The 13,511-nt window shown below is 45.5% G+C and overlaps 1 protein-coding gene across 4 annotated transcripts in view; it reads right to left on the bottom strand.

Annotated features, from left to right (window-relative positions):
- CLCN3 (chloride voltage-gated channel 3) overlaps positions 1 to 13,511 on the bottom strand; it is a 1,376,048-nt gene that overhangs the window by 938,935 nt on the left and 423,602 nt on the right. The gene's annotated exons all lie outside the window — the stretch shown is intronic.

Below are 13,511 nucleotides of genomic sequence, written 5' to 3'. Positions count from 1 at the left end.
GCAGAGCAAATATCATCAGAGATGCAGAGGTTGCCATGTCCCTTGTGGAATGAGCCCTTAGGGCCCCCGGCAAGTCCTTTCCTGCTAGCCTATACCACTCTCCAAATGCCAAGATAATGCATATGGATATTGTTTGTTTGGTGACTGCAAGGCCCAATTTTGGATCAATAAATCCAATAAAAAGTTGATCAACTTGACGAAATGTTGCCATTCTTGAAATATAGCAACTTCAAGCCCTTCTCGAATCTAATCTATGTAATCTCTCCTCTTCTTTATCTGAATGAAGAGGAGGCTAAAATGTTGGCAATGTTATTTTTTGTGACAAATGGAAGTAACAGACTACATTCGGTAGAAAAGAAGGTTTTACTCTAAGGACAACTTTATCTTTATAAAAAGTAGTGTGAGGGGACTTACAAGAAAGAGCCTGCAACTCACTTACCCTGCGGGTTGATGTTACTGCGATAAGCAAGATAGTTTTTACTGTCAATAGCCTTAAAGGACATGAATGTAGAGGCTCAAAAGGGATACATGTCAAGACCTTTAATTCAAGATTTAGGTCCCAAACAGTATCATTAAATGGAATTGGAGGGTATACACTAGTAAGCCCCTTTAAGAATTGCACAATCAGTGGAATTTTAAAATAGGAATCCTCTTTCGAGGAGCGCTTGAAAATGGAAAGCGCTGCCAGATATCCCTTAATGGTTCCAATCTGGAGCCCCATATTGGTTAAATGCAACAGGAAAGAGAGCACCATAAGTGTTTCACATTGGAATGGATCCACATTCTTATCTCTGCACCAGTTGCTGAATTTATTACAACAGCACCGGTACAAGGATTTGGTTGCTGGCCTTCAGGCCAAAAGCAAAATCTCCATTACGTCATCTGGGAGGTCCCAATCCTTGTATCTCAGCCTCTCAGAAACCATGCGTGAAGGCTGAGTGTCTTGACCTATGGATGGAGAACTGGACCTTCCTCTTGCGAGAGAAGATTCTAAGACGTATTGGAGGGCAGATGGACATGTCCAGAAAGTCCGGGTACCACGTCCTCCTGGCCCAATCTGGAGCAATTAGGATCATGGATTTCCTAAACTTTCACAACTTCCTGATCACGTGAGTAATGACAGGAACTAGAGGAAACGCATATAGGAGTGGAAATTCCCTGTCCACCACAAACACGTCTCCTAGAGCTCCTCTTAGGGGAAATTCCCTTGAGCAATACAGCTCTCACTTCCAGTTGGCACCGGTCGCGAACAGATCCACTTGAGAGGTTTCATAAAGGGTGAAGATCTCTTGAAGGACTTCCTGAGCTAGTTCCCACTCGTGGGAGACTGTGCTCTGCCTGCTTAGAGCATCCGCCACAGTTCTCTGTTCTTCAGCTAGGTGAACTGCCGACAGAGAGATTCCTTCTTGAATTTCCCAGAACCAGAGCTGCATTGCTTCTCTGCACAGTGGTAGTGGCCCTACACCTCCTCTCTTGTAGATGTAGTAAATGGCTACTGTGTTGTCCGTCATTATCAGGACATTCTTTCCGCGTACAGAGGGCAGGAAGGCCTTCAGCGCTAGTATGATTGTCCTCAGCTCCAAAAAGGTTGATGTGTAGTTTGGACTCAGATGGAGACCAACGACCGCTGATTGTCAGATCATTGGTGTGGGCTCCCCACCCTGTGAGTGAGGCGTCCGTTACTACTGTGAATCTGGCCATGGTTGCCAAAAAGATTCTCCTTTGAGAATCTGGTCTTTGCAAGCCCACCATAGAAGGTCCTGAGCAACTCTACTCGGAACCTGCAATTGGTCTGACATATTCCCTGAGAACTGGGACCACCGTGTCCTGAGAGGCCATTGAAGGGATCTCATTCTCAAGCGAGCCTCAGGCACCAGGAAAATGCAGGATGCCATGAGACCAAGCAACCTCAGAAAATCGGAGGCCGGAAGATGCTGGGCATCCTGGAATTTTGTTACCATCTGCAGAGCTCTCACCTTGGGGGCCGAGGCTTTCTCCGAGGAAGTATTCAGGACTGCTCCAATAAATTGGAGTCTTTGGAATGGTATCATATGGGACTTCTTGCAATTGAGGGAGAAGCCCAGTCTGTGAAGGGAGTGGCAGGTGATACTGAGGTTCCCAGGGTTGTTCGGGTGAACAAGCCCTGATCAGCCAATCATCCAGGTAGGGGTAGACGTGAATCCTCCCTCTCCTTAGACTCTCTGCCACTACTGCCATCAACTTTGTGAAAATCCTCTCGGCGGAGGTCAGTCCAAATGACAGAACTCGAAACTGATAATGAGAACTGCCAACCGCGAACCTCAGGTACTTTCTGTGCTTGAGATTAATTGGCACATGCAAGGAAGCATCCTGAAGGTCCAATGATACCAAACAGTCTTGGAGTTGGAGAGCCTGAAGGATTGGTGTAACCATCTTGAACTTGTCCTTCCTGAGGAACTGCTCAATTTTCTTAAGTCCATGATGGGTCTCAATCCTCCGTCCTTCTTGGGAATCAGAAAGTAAGTGAAATCCCACCCCTTGTTCCACTCTGCTACAGGCACATGTTCTAGTGCGCCTTTCTCTAGCAAGGTTAACATTTCCTGCACAAGGAGCGGATCCGGAATCTCTGACAGAATGGTATACCGGTGGATGATCCGGAGGCCTTTTTTGAAATGGAAGGTAGTTACCTTGGGCTACCGTCTCCAGTGTTCCTGCATCTGAAGTAATGCTCCACCATTGGTTCAGATACTGAGAAATCCTGCCTTTCAACGGGATCTTGTGGGTCAAGACCTCAAAGTGGATTAGAGGCGGCTGCAGCAGCGGCTGAGGGCAAGGATGTCTCTGCTGGGGCTGATTTAGCACCCTTTCCTCATCCACCACGAGGGAATTTTCTTTGGCCCCTTTGTCCGGCCTGTCCTCTTCATCTTCCAATTGAGAAATAGAAACGAAAGGACCTACCCATCCAGGAAGATGAGCACGAGTAGGGGTGTTGAGGTTGTCTAATGGCAGCACTAAGGGATTTAGCCGCCGCCTTCGAGGTCTGCAGCTTCTCCAAACTCTCATCTGCCTTGCTGCCAAACAACCTCGAGCCGTCAAAGGGCATATTGAGCAGTCTAGACTGCACATCGGTGCAAAGCCCGACTTCCTCAACCACGCACATCCGGTGCAAAGCCCGACTTCCTCAACCACGCAAATCTGCGTAGTACTGTGCTAGCACCCATGGATCTGCTGATGCCGTCAGCAGTATCCAACCCTGACTGAAGACATTCTCCCATTGCCTCCTTACCATCTTTAATGATCGCCAGGAAGCCGTCCCTTTCTTCACCTTCCGGGATGTGATCGGCCACCATAGCAACACAGTCCCACAGGGTAAACGTGAATCTGGGCAGAGTACAAGTCACATTGGTGACTTTGGCTATACTGCCCGCTGCGAAAACTATGTGCCCAGGCATCTACCCTCTTGTCATCCCTATGAGGCGGGATAGAGAGATAAGCCGATTGCCTGGTTGACGTAGCTGCCTGAACTACCAAGCGTTCAGGATTGGGATGCTTGGACAGGTATTTTGGATCAGTGCTGGAGGGCCTGTACTTCCTTGCAAAGTATTTGTTAACCGCAGGTCCAGCTTCTGGGGTCTCCCAGTTAGCAGTGACTTTTCTCTGCAGGGATGTATGAAAAGGCAAAATTGGGTCCTTCTGTGGACCCTGATCCAATATGTTGGTCATATCATCTTGTTCATATGCAGGGCAAGGCCTACTCCACCCCATAAACTCAGTGACTTTACCCATGAGCCTTCTGTAGGATGACTCTGCATGCTCAGAGGGGTCAGGCCTGCCAAATTCCAAGGCGAGGTATCCAAACCACTTGCCGTCTGCAGATTATCATACACGTCTCTCATTTTCGATAGTGAAGCATATGAATTGGGAATACTCCCAGATAGTATCCAAGATAGTATGAGGGTGGCTATGATAATTCCGACACTTAAACCAAACAAAATAGATACGGATTGCAGCTCCTACAGACCACTGTCATTATTGAATCAGGACAGCAAAATCATTACAGCTACCCTAGCAGACAGACTTAGGCAAGTGATTCCCAAGATGATAAATCAGGATCAGACTGGATATGTAACGGTTAGGCATATTTCTGGGAACCTGGGACGGTTACATCATGTCATCAATAGCACGAAAGACAGCATGGAGCATTGTTTAGTTTATTATTTGTAGAGCGCACCGAAACCCTGGGGTATCTGTGTGCTAAAGCATAGTTGAAAGTTACAGGAACATAATCAAAGAAATCAGAGTGACAATCACAATAGATACTTGGCTTATTGACCGGGTTACTGGTTGGTCAATCATGGTAGCGTCATGAAGAAGTACATAATCGTTTGCAAGGAAGCAGGTTACAAAGGTCAACAACGTAGTAAAAAAGGGTCAACTAAGCACAGTAGGTACATGTTACGTATGGCGTTACTGGTTAAACAGCCAGACCTTCACTTTAGATCAGAAGGTTAAGCCCGGATGACTGCAGGGAGAAAGTTCCACCGTTTGGCGGCGAGCACGGGAAAACCGAACCCACCTGCAGTTTTTAGTTTGTATTTCGGGATGTCAAGGCAGTTCGCATAGATAGATCATATGGGTCTGGAGGAGGAATTCCTTGAGAATTTATCAGCTAGATATTTCGGGGCTGTATTGGACAGGCATTTGTGCATGATGACTAGCGCGCGTAGGGATATTATGTCACGCACTGCGAGCCAGTGTACAACACTTCTGATGGCGGAGATGTGATTAGAAGTGGGATGCTTAGTGCCGACCTGAGAGCTCTATTCGGAAGAACTTGACGTTTATTCAAGTTGCGTTCAGTAGAGCCTACGAATAATGTGTTACAGTAGTCCAATTTGGACAAAATTAATGCCCTTGGAGAGTCAGTCAACTGTTGGTCGACAGATAGGGTTTGCATGTGTTATCAATTTGTTGGTATAAGCAGTAGTGGAGGCTGTGATGTTGACCTGTTTTTTGAGGGAGAGAGTAGAGTCTAAGTAAACTCCTAGCGTTTTGATCTCGTTTGCGACTTTAATGATGTTTCATCGATGTTAAAGGTCCTGTATCGTTTGTCGAGTCTGTTTAGACGGACTTGAGATCCAATGATCAAGAGCTCCGTCTTGTCATCATTAAGGCACAGGCTTTGAGCAGCCATCCATGCCTGGATTTCAAGGTAAATGTCGTTTAGCCTTTTGGCGTCTTCGTCATAGCAACCAGTGAGTGTAATGAGGACCTGGGTGTCATTCGCATAATTAGTGTAGGTGACACCCAGGTTACCAAGGCGATCAAATAGGAGCTTGGTGAAGATGTTAGAGCGTTGGCAAGACACGGGAGCCCAGTGGGACTCCGCAATAAATGGGAAATGGCTCAGCAGATTCTGTGGGTGCAAAGACCCTTATTGTTCTATTTGAAAGGGAGGATTGGATTCAGCTAGCTGCGTTCGAGGAGAACGACGCAGCCGTAGTCAGATGTTTAGTGAGGATCTGGTGGTCGATAAGATCAAAAGCTGCTGTGAGGTCCAACAGTAAGAGAATGGCTAGCTTGCCTTTGTCTTCATCCATTTGGATTTTTAAGTCCAAGAGGGCAGTTTCTGTGCCGTTACTTGGTCTGAAGCCGGATTGGCCCAGGCACAGCAGATTGTTGTCCTCCAGATGCTTTTCAATTTGTAGATAGGCCGCTCCATCTAATATTTTTAAGAGGAAAGGGACCGTTGTAATAGATCTATAATTGGTCACTATGTTGGGGTCTAGATTGGGTATTTTGAGGAGGGGCATAACCCAAGCCTCTTTAAGGTTGTTGGCGACTGAGCAGTTTTCAAAAGATGCATTAATCAAGGTTGTGATGAAGGGGGCCAGTTATTTTGCTCCTTCCTTGATCACTGACGCCAGACATGTGTCACCCAGGCAGCGTGAAGGTTTTAGTCCTAAAATGATATTTTCAACTTCTTTCGTGGTGACTGGAGAGAAGTGGAAAGGGTGGCAGGGCGGAGGTTGCTGGTCAGATTGTTTGTGAGAGCCAGAGCTCAGTGCAAGACTGTTCTTTTTTGTCTCAATTTTAGCCTGGAGAAAGGCTATTTTATCAGATAAGACCTTTTGAATATTGGCACACCAGGCGGCATCTTTGATGCAGGCTTCGATGGGCGGTGTAGGGGACTCCAATTCCCATAGAATGGAAAAGAGTTCTTTCGTGCCAGATTTTGCGTTTTGGATTCCGACGTTATACATCTCTTTTTTAGTGTAGAGGATGGCAGTTTTATAGGTAGATCAGGCCTTATTAAATTTTTCCTTGTTGGAGGTTGAGGGTGTTTTTATCCAGTTAGCTTCAGAGGATCTTTTAGCGTTACAGAGTGTTTTTAGGACTGCTGTAAACCATTTGTTTAGATGGACTGAGGGATTCGCCTTTCGCAGTTTAAGAGGGACGATTTTGTTTAGTGCTTGTTCTAGTGTATCGTTAGACAGGTCTACCAGCGAGGAAGGGTCCTTGTCCTGGATAGTTGAAGGGTCAGGATTAGGCTGAACTAACGGTAGTAGGTTGTCTAATGAGATATTGCGGGTATTTCTTGATATAGCTTCGTTGGACGCAACCAAGGCGTTCGATTCAGTCCACTTGGACTGGTTGCCACAATGGTTAGGATGCAAATCGATCCGCACTACATGAAATGGGTGAAGTTAATATACACCCAACCGACAGCCAGGGTCAGGACAGGTACCATTTTCTCGGAGAATTGGCAGCTGCAAAAGAGGACGAGGCAGGGTTGACCCCTGTCTCCAATGCTGTATATAATCGCAGCAGAACCAATTGCAGCTTTCCTGAAACAGGAATATAGCGATGCCAGAATAGAAATAGACGGGGTCAGGCATATAGTAACAATGTATGCAGATGACATGCTGCTGTACCTGAGCAGCCCAGCTGAAAACCTGCCATATGTGTTAGAGGTACAGACATACTGACCGGAATTCGAATAAAAGTAAATCATGTCTCTTCCCGCTAGCAAAATTGGCGGCTCTTGGGGATGGGGCGCTACAAACTCTTCCCTTGCCATGGAGCATGAACTCCTTCAGATACTTAGGTCTGAACATATATCACCACCCCAAACTAGAGCATGAATCCAATACATTACAGGCTAAAGAGAGCTTAATTAAATCGATGGAATTTTGGGGCAAGCTACTGTTGTCAAAGGCAGAGAGAAGGGGACTGTTAACAATGGTGGCACTACCGAGGCTTATGCACTGTTTTTGGAATATCCGTACAACATCCCCAAGAAATTCTTTATAGAACTGGACAAAGTATGCAGAGGCTTCTTATGGTATGGCGGGAGGCACAGGGTGGCACTGAATGTATTGCAAAGCCCCTATGTGCAAGGAGGGTTGAAGATCCCTAATTTTAAGTTACAAACATCAATAAAAACATCAATAAAAAGAGTATATCAGAGATTTGATATGGACCCCCCCCCCAGCGAGAGTCGCATAGTCATCCACAACTAGTGAAGGTGGGAATACAAATATGGAGGAGGACATGCAAAGAGATATCCTGATTAGAGATCCAATATCGCCACAGATCCCATTAGCGGCAGTAATAGAAGATACGCAGGGTAATAGAGCAAGTTGCGGGCACAGTGGGAGTCTTGTGGTATTGCCACGATTGGTGATCTGAAAAATGATAATAGCTTTCTGGAATTAGAGCTGAAAGATGCCACGGGCATACACAAAGGGCAATTTCTACTACATAGGACTGTGCCAAGTAAAATAAAGGGTAGGTGGCCAGCTGTCATGGAGGCAACAATAGGGTGCGAAGAAATTGAAACACTAATAAATATTTCAGAAGGAGGGCACGCTATATATCCAGTTCATGCTTACTTAGCCTGGCCTGTGCTTGTAGTGCATTGCCCAGCCTTCGTGGATGCAGTGGGTAAGTACTTGTTAATGAAGAGGCATGTAGGCTGTGTGATCGGTGCAGGGTCTGGTCTTCTTAATGTTCTTTGAAGCGGGGACTCCAGTGATTTGCTGCTGTCCTGTGCCGCTAAGAACATTTTCGAACGTCTTATCGGGCTGTTTTATCAGTGTGGGGCTCACACGGCCCCTCACTGATTAACAGCCTGCAGGCATATTGCCTTCTCAATGTTCTTTGAAGCACTGCACTACAGTCATTTGCTGCGGTCCCGTGTTTCAAAAAACATTTAGAAAGCCTTGGGCTGTGTTATTAGGGCAGGGCTCATACTGCCACAGCACTGATAACACTGCCTGTAGGAAGGGGAATATCCAGCATTGAAAGAGCGGGGGACGAGCAATGAAAAAAAAGTCCTGCAACTTTCCCCGCAAATGCAGTGCGTGCAATTCCATATGGTCTCATTCAGCCCACAAACCGCTGCTAGTGGTAGATGGCATTTTAACACAACAAAAATAAACAAAACTGCAGAATCATTACAGATGCAGGAAACTCATTTATTAGAGCTCTGTTCAGGCACTGTCGGGCAAAATACATGCAAACCTCCTAATTTGTATGTGGATTGCACCACAGAAAAGCACAAAGCAAGGACCATCAGTCTTTGATACTTGGAGGCACCACGGAAGCGACTTTAGAATAAGTTGCCATAAGTAAGCCAAGTGGCAAATAACTTTGTGGTGCAAAATACTTAAATTGCACTAGTGTTATTTGTGGAGCAACTCTATATCAGGCTTTTAAAAAATATAACAGCATGATATAGTAACATATGCTCTGAAGTGAATCACAGAGTAGCCGATAAACACAGTAAATATCTGCCCATGATCACACACTCTGGTTAAATGGTGAAACCGGGATGTGGACAATTTAAGCAACTGAGCACATCTTCACAGGTCTAGTTGATATAGATATTTATTAAGGTTTCCCTTTGCATTTTGCAGTTCATGTGCTTAAATACTTTGCTTACAGCAATGTCTTGGAAGCAAAGCGCATTATAAAAGAAACAACTCTTTAAATAATTAACTTTACACTATATACACATCATTATAGAAATATATTGAGCGATAAGAGGATGCTTTAGTTGTATTCTCCCCATCCTTCATGCAAAGTCACAATAGCATCATGCAGATTAATGTGAGCCTAACCAATCCCCCCTGGGTAAAGCCATAGTCATTATTTCATAAAGCCTGCAAGTATTATGTACCCTTCTCAAAGCTGATCACTACCTCCCAGGCACATTTCTAAAGGGCCAAAGGTCCCTGTTAATAGTCGCCCTCCCTACGATCAGTGCCTAATGGCTCATAATAGCTCGACATGGCAGTAGGACACCTCTCCCGTTTGGAAAGGATCAGGTGTCCTGCTGCCAGGACAATGACCATGCCGAGCAGGAAATGCTCAGCACACATTACCGTTGAGGTGCCGAACGGGAGAGGTGTCACAGTGACAGAAATCCCAGTCAAGCTCTCAAAAGAGCCTGTGGGGGGCAGCTTTCCCGCCCTCGTACCCTCCCCCCGGTGTGCCACTGCCTGTAGGCATGGGTGCCAAGTTTTGATTTTCGTTACAGGGGGCAGAACCTAATTTCGCGATGGGGGCAGAAATGGCCATACTGCGAAGTGAGGGGGCCGGATCCATCCACCTTTTTAAAACCCAATTACCAGCAGGAAGTGGGGAAAAAAACCACAGCATTTATAGGCAGGTCTAAACCAACTCAGCAGCAGTCGCCTTAACTGCTGGGCTCTCTTTGCAGTATTCTGCTTTTGTAATTCCTACTTCCCCCACAGCTCAGCCGCAAACAGTTTGGCCTGTCCACCACCTACCGCCAATCAAGGCTGACCACAATAAGGCAGTCGTCCCCCCCTTTGAAGTGAGAAGCACTTGCTAATTTTGCAAGATGCATGTTAACACTTCACTAAACCAGAACAAACAGGAGAGGAGGCCAGCCGGAGTGATTCAGAATAGCATGTCAATCAATCTGGATTCTTTATGGTTGCAAAATTACACTCCTACCCAGTTGTTCAAAGAGACATTGCCTTCTTAATATTCTTTGAAACATGGGAGTACAGTGGTTTGTCTGCACATCATGCTTCAAACAACATTCACATTGGCATATGCCTGCAGGCAAACTTGCCTACATTTGAAAATCAAAAACCCTGTGATTTCTGCAGCCCGGCTTCTATAATGTCTATGAAATCGGTCCTCGCCTTTCCCTGTATTGAAAAGGGGGACAACTACTTAAAAATAAGACACCTAATCGGGCGAGTTTCGGCAGGGTCTGCCTGCAGGTTGTATTACCAAGAGGCTGTGTTTTTTTTTTCTCTCTTTCACTATTTTCACCAAAATCTTAAGATTGGACATTACATTCTAGTTTGATTGTTTGGGGGGTGGTTGCTGGGTCTATTATTGCAATTTAAGGATGTTTTGGTTGTATTTGTTGAAGTTATTGTGTGTTTACATGTTTGTTGGAAAATTACTCGTTCCCAAAAAATAAAATATATATATCTCAAGAGGTTATGTGTTATCAAGTGCCTGGAAATAATATTTCTCCTGCCCGAAGATTGGTAGAAGATATATACTTCCCAGCCGTTTGCTAATGGTCACCACAGCACTGAAAACACAACCTAGTCATGAGGCCTTCTAAATGTCTTTGAAGCGCCAGACTACAGGAGGGCCGGCTGAAGATTTGTCATGGCTCGTGCAAGGCCCATTGCAATCTAATGTTTGGAGTGGAGAAAAAGTCTGCAAACATTCTTTTTTTATTTTTATAAAGTGTTTTACAGTTTACAAGAATCTTTTACACTTAGGTAAATAAGAACAAATAAATAAAAATGAAATAAAACTAAATACACATTCTAATGAAGACAAAGAAATACAGCCAGGGAGTGGGGGGGTTGGGGGGGTTAATACCACAGATTATCACAAAACTGTCAAACTGCGGGGAACTGAAACACTAAACTTCCACGGAAAAGCTATTGATCCTTCTTTAGCAGCAAGGGTCTATTCTAAAGCCACCTGGCTTAAAAAGCAACAAGGTGATAACCCTTCTAGATACCGAGGAGGCCCAAGGAAGGGGATGACCTGAAGGAATCCAGCAAATGCAACTTGTTATGTGTATAATTTGTGCACTGCAAAGTACGCATTTAAAGTATGGAATATAAGAAGTATGTTGCAATGTCATAAGATTCCTGACAACCAACATGGGGACAGTTGCTGGTGGACCCTCCCAGACTTGGGCACCTTTCAACTGAAAAGGTTGAAAGGCCCTGACGCCGCCACTGGACTGCAGTGATTTCGTACCGTCCGACGCTTCAAAGAGCATTTAGAAGGCATACGCTTGCAGGCTGCGTTCTCAGTGTGTGGATGTGTGCTACAAGGTGTCTGGGAATAATATTTCTCCTGCCCGATGATTGGCTGGAGATACATTATTCCCAGCCATTTGCTAGAAGTTGTCCCGCACGGATAACAACCTACAGGCATGAGGCGGCCTAAATAATGTTTGAATAGCCATGTGATAAATGAATTGTGCCTGCACTGCACGGTTAAAAAGGCCCAGAGATTACTTCTGTAAAACATTTTGTTAATTGCAACTGCGCCTTATTAAGGCAATTACCATGTTGCAATTAACTGTTCATCCCTTTAAAAATAAAGATATAAAAATTGCAAATCATTTAGGTTGGATTGCTCATCAATTGTGTTTTACTTATCAATTTTGGCTAATCAATTTTGCAAAACTAATTTATGCCTTGAGAATATATGAGGTACTGATAGATCGCAAATCAAGAGCTAAATTGAACAGCAGAGGAGGATGATGAAAGGAATTGGGGAAATCATTTGAAGACAAAGAATTGCAATGCATAGTACTATACCAAAATAAATGTCTCTATAAACGCCAGACTGCAGTTGATTCAACTTCACATTACCCAACGAGCATATCCAACGCCAGCGGCGATAGCAAAATTTAAGGGAGCGGGGAACCAGGTCTGTGCCAAATGTAAGGAAGAGAATGTGGGCATGATACACATGCTCTGGGCATGTCATAAAATACTGGAAATTTGGAAGCGAGTGGCATATAAAGCGGCCTCAGGATATCCAAACCCCGGAGCATGTATGTTGGGACTCAACACGAAGCATAACACCATGGGCAAGATTAAAGGCCTAATTTACATACTGGCCAAACGCAACCTATCCATGAAGTGGAAAGGCACTATGGAATCGAACATTGAGAGATGGTGGGAAGATCTGAGGAAATGGGCAACAGCAGAAATGGGAGTATGGGAGAAGGTGTTGTGGGGCAAAAACAAGAATTTACAACAGACATTGTGCAGTGGATTGCTCTTACAGTAACATTGTTTAATCAAAGTAAGGGAGAAGATGCGGTACAGACCACACAAGACAGAGCTGACTAGAGGGGATGGGAAATGGGATATGAGATTGCAAACATAAACAGGCAGTTGGGGGAGCAGGAGGGGCGGTGGGAAGTTAAGAGGGAGAAAATGGAACAGAGACTTGAAGTATATACTTGTTTGCATCATTGCATTGTAACTATTATAAATGTAAAATGAATAAAGATATTCACACAAAAAAATCAATTAGTGGAGGTGGGAAGAGACAGCTGGCAACAGGGTGACCATTCCAGTGTTCCAGCAAAACTGAGTGGCGAGACATTAAGAAAGGGCCGTTGCAGCACTAGAAAAGTGGTGAGGGAAATAGTAGGGAACAGTGAGCGAGTGAGCAAACGAAAAAAGAACTGGAGCAGGGAGAAAAACCAAGGAAGTTTACAGCCACGGGGGGGGGCCTGAGAGAAGCAGGCCGACAAGGGACAGGCAATGAAACGCTGATGCCGATCCAACAAAAAGACAGAGAAATCTTCGGGAGAAGGGTTTCTTATGTGGTGCAAGCGCCGGCAGCAGGTGAGCGAAGCAACTCACTGGATCGCTGGCGTTTATTCAATAAAGACACGCCGACTGCAAGGGACGAGCTACCAGGTACTGGGCACAGGCGGGGAAGCAAAACAAGCAGAAAATGCTCCCCATTAGCCAAAGTAGGCTTGAACTATTGACCAAACCAGATGGGAAGCACCTGTTAAGGTTATTGGCAATAACCTAATGGGCTCCTGCCTCCCCTTTTCCCAGACAGTTAACCAGTATTGACACCACATAGCAATACCGGAGAGGGAATGTGAAAACATGCCCCGGGGAGGAGGATTGGTAACATCACAATGCCGGTATTGCTGGAGGTGGGGGCATTGCAGGAATGGGCCCGGGATGGGATCTGATTATGAACCATCACCTCCAGGGCAGGGGTACCAAGGGCCTCAAGGAATGGGACACCCACAATTTGGGTGAGGGGGGTCAAAATCAGTTCCCTACTGGGGCTGACAGGCAAGGGCAACGTGGGCAACAACCGCAGCAGGGCGAGGGAACACAGTTGAACAGGATGGCAGGGGGAATGGACGCCCTGTTCCAAGGAGTTACGATGGCCCGGGACAAATACATATTCTGATTAGGACAGCCCACAGAGAGCACTCGTGTGTCCAATCCTATTGACAATCGCAC

Source organism: Ambystoma mexicanum, chromosome 6q (assembly GCF_040938575.1).
Source record: "Ambystoma mexicanum isolate Mex_15411 chromosome 6q, UKY_AmexF1_1, whole genome shotgun sequence".
Lineage (NCBI taxonomy): Eukaryota > Metazoa > Chordata > Amphibia > Caudata > Ambystomatidae > Ambystoma > Ambystoma mexicanum.
The sequence above is the reverse complement of the archived record's forward strand: the minus strand, read 5'-3'. Positions and strand labels throughout refer to the sequence as shown.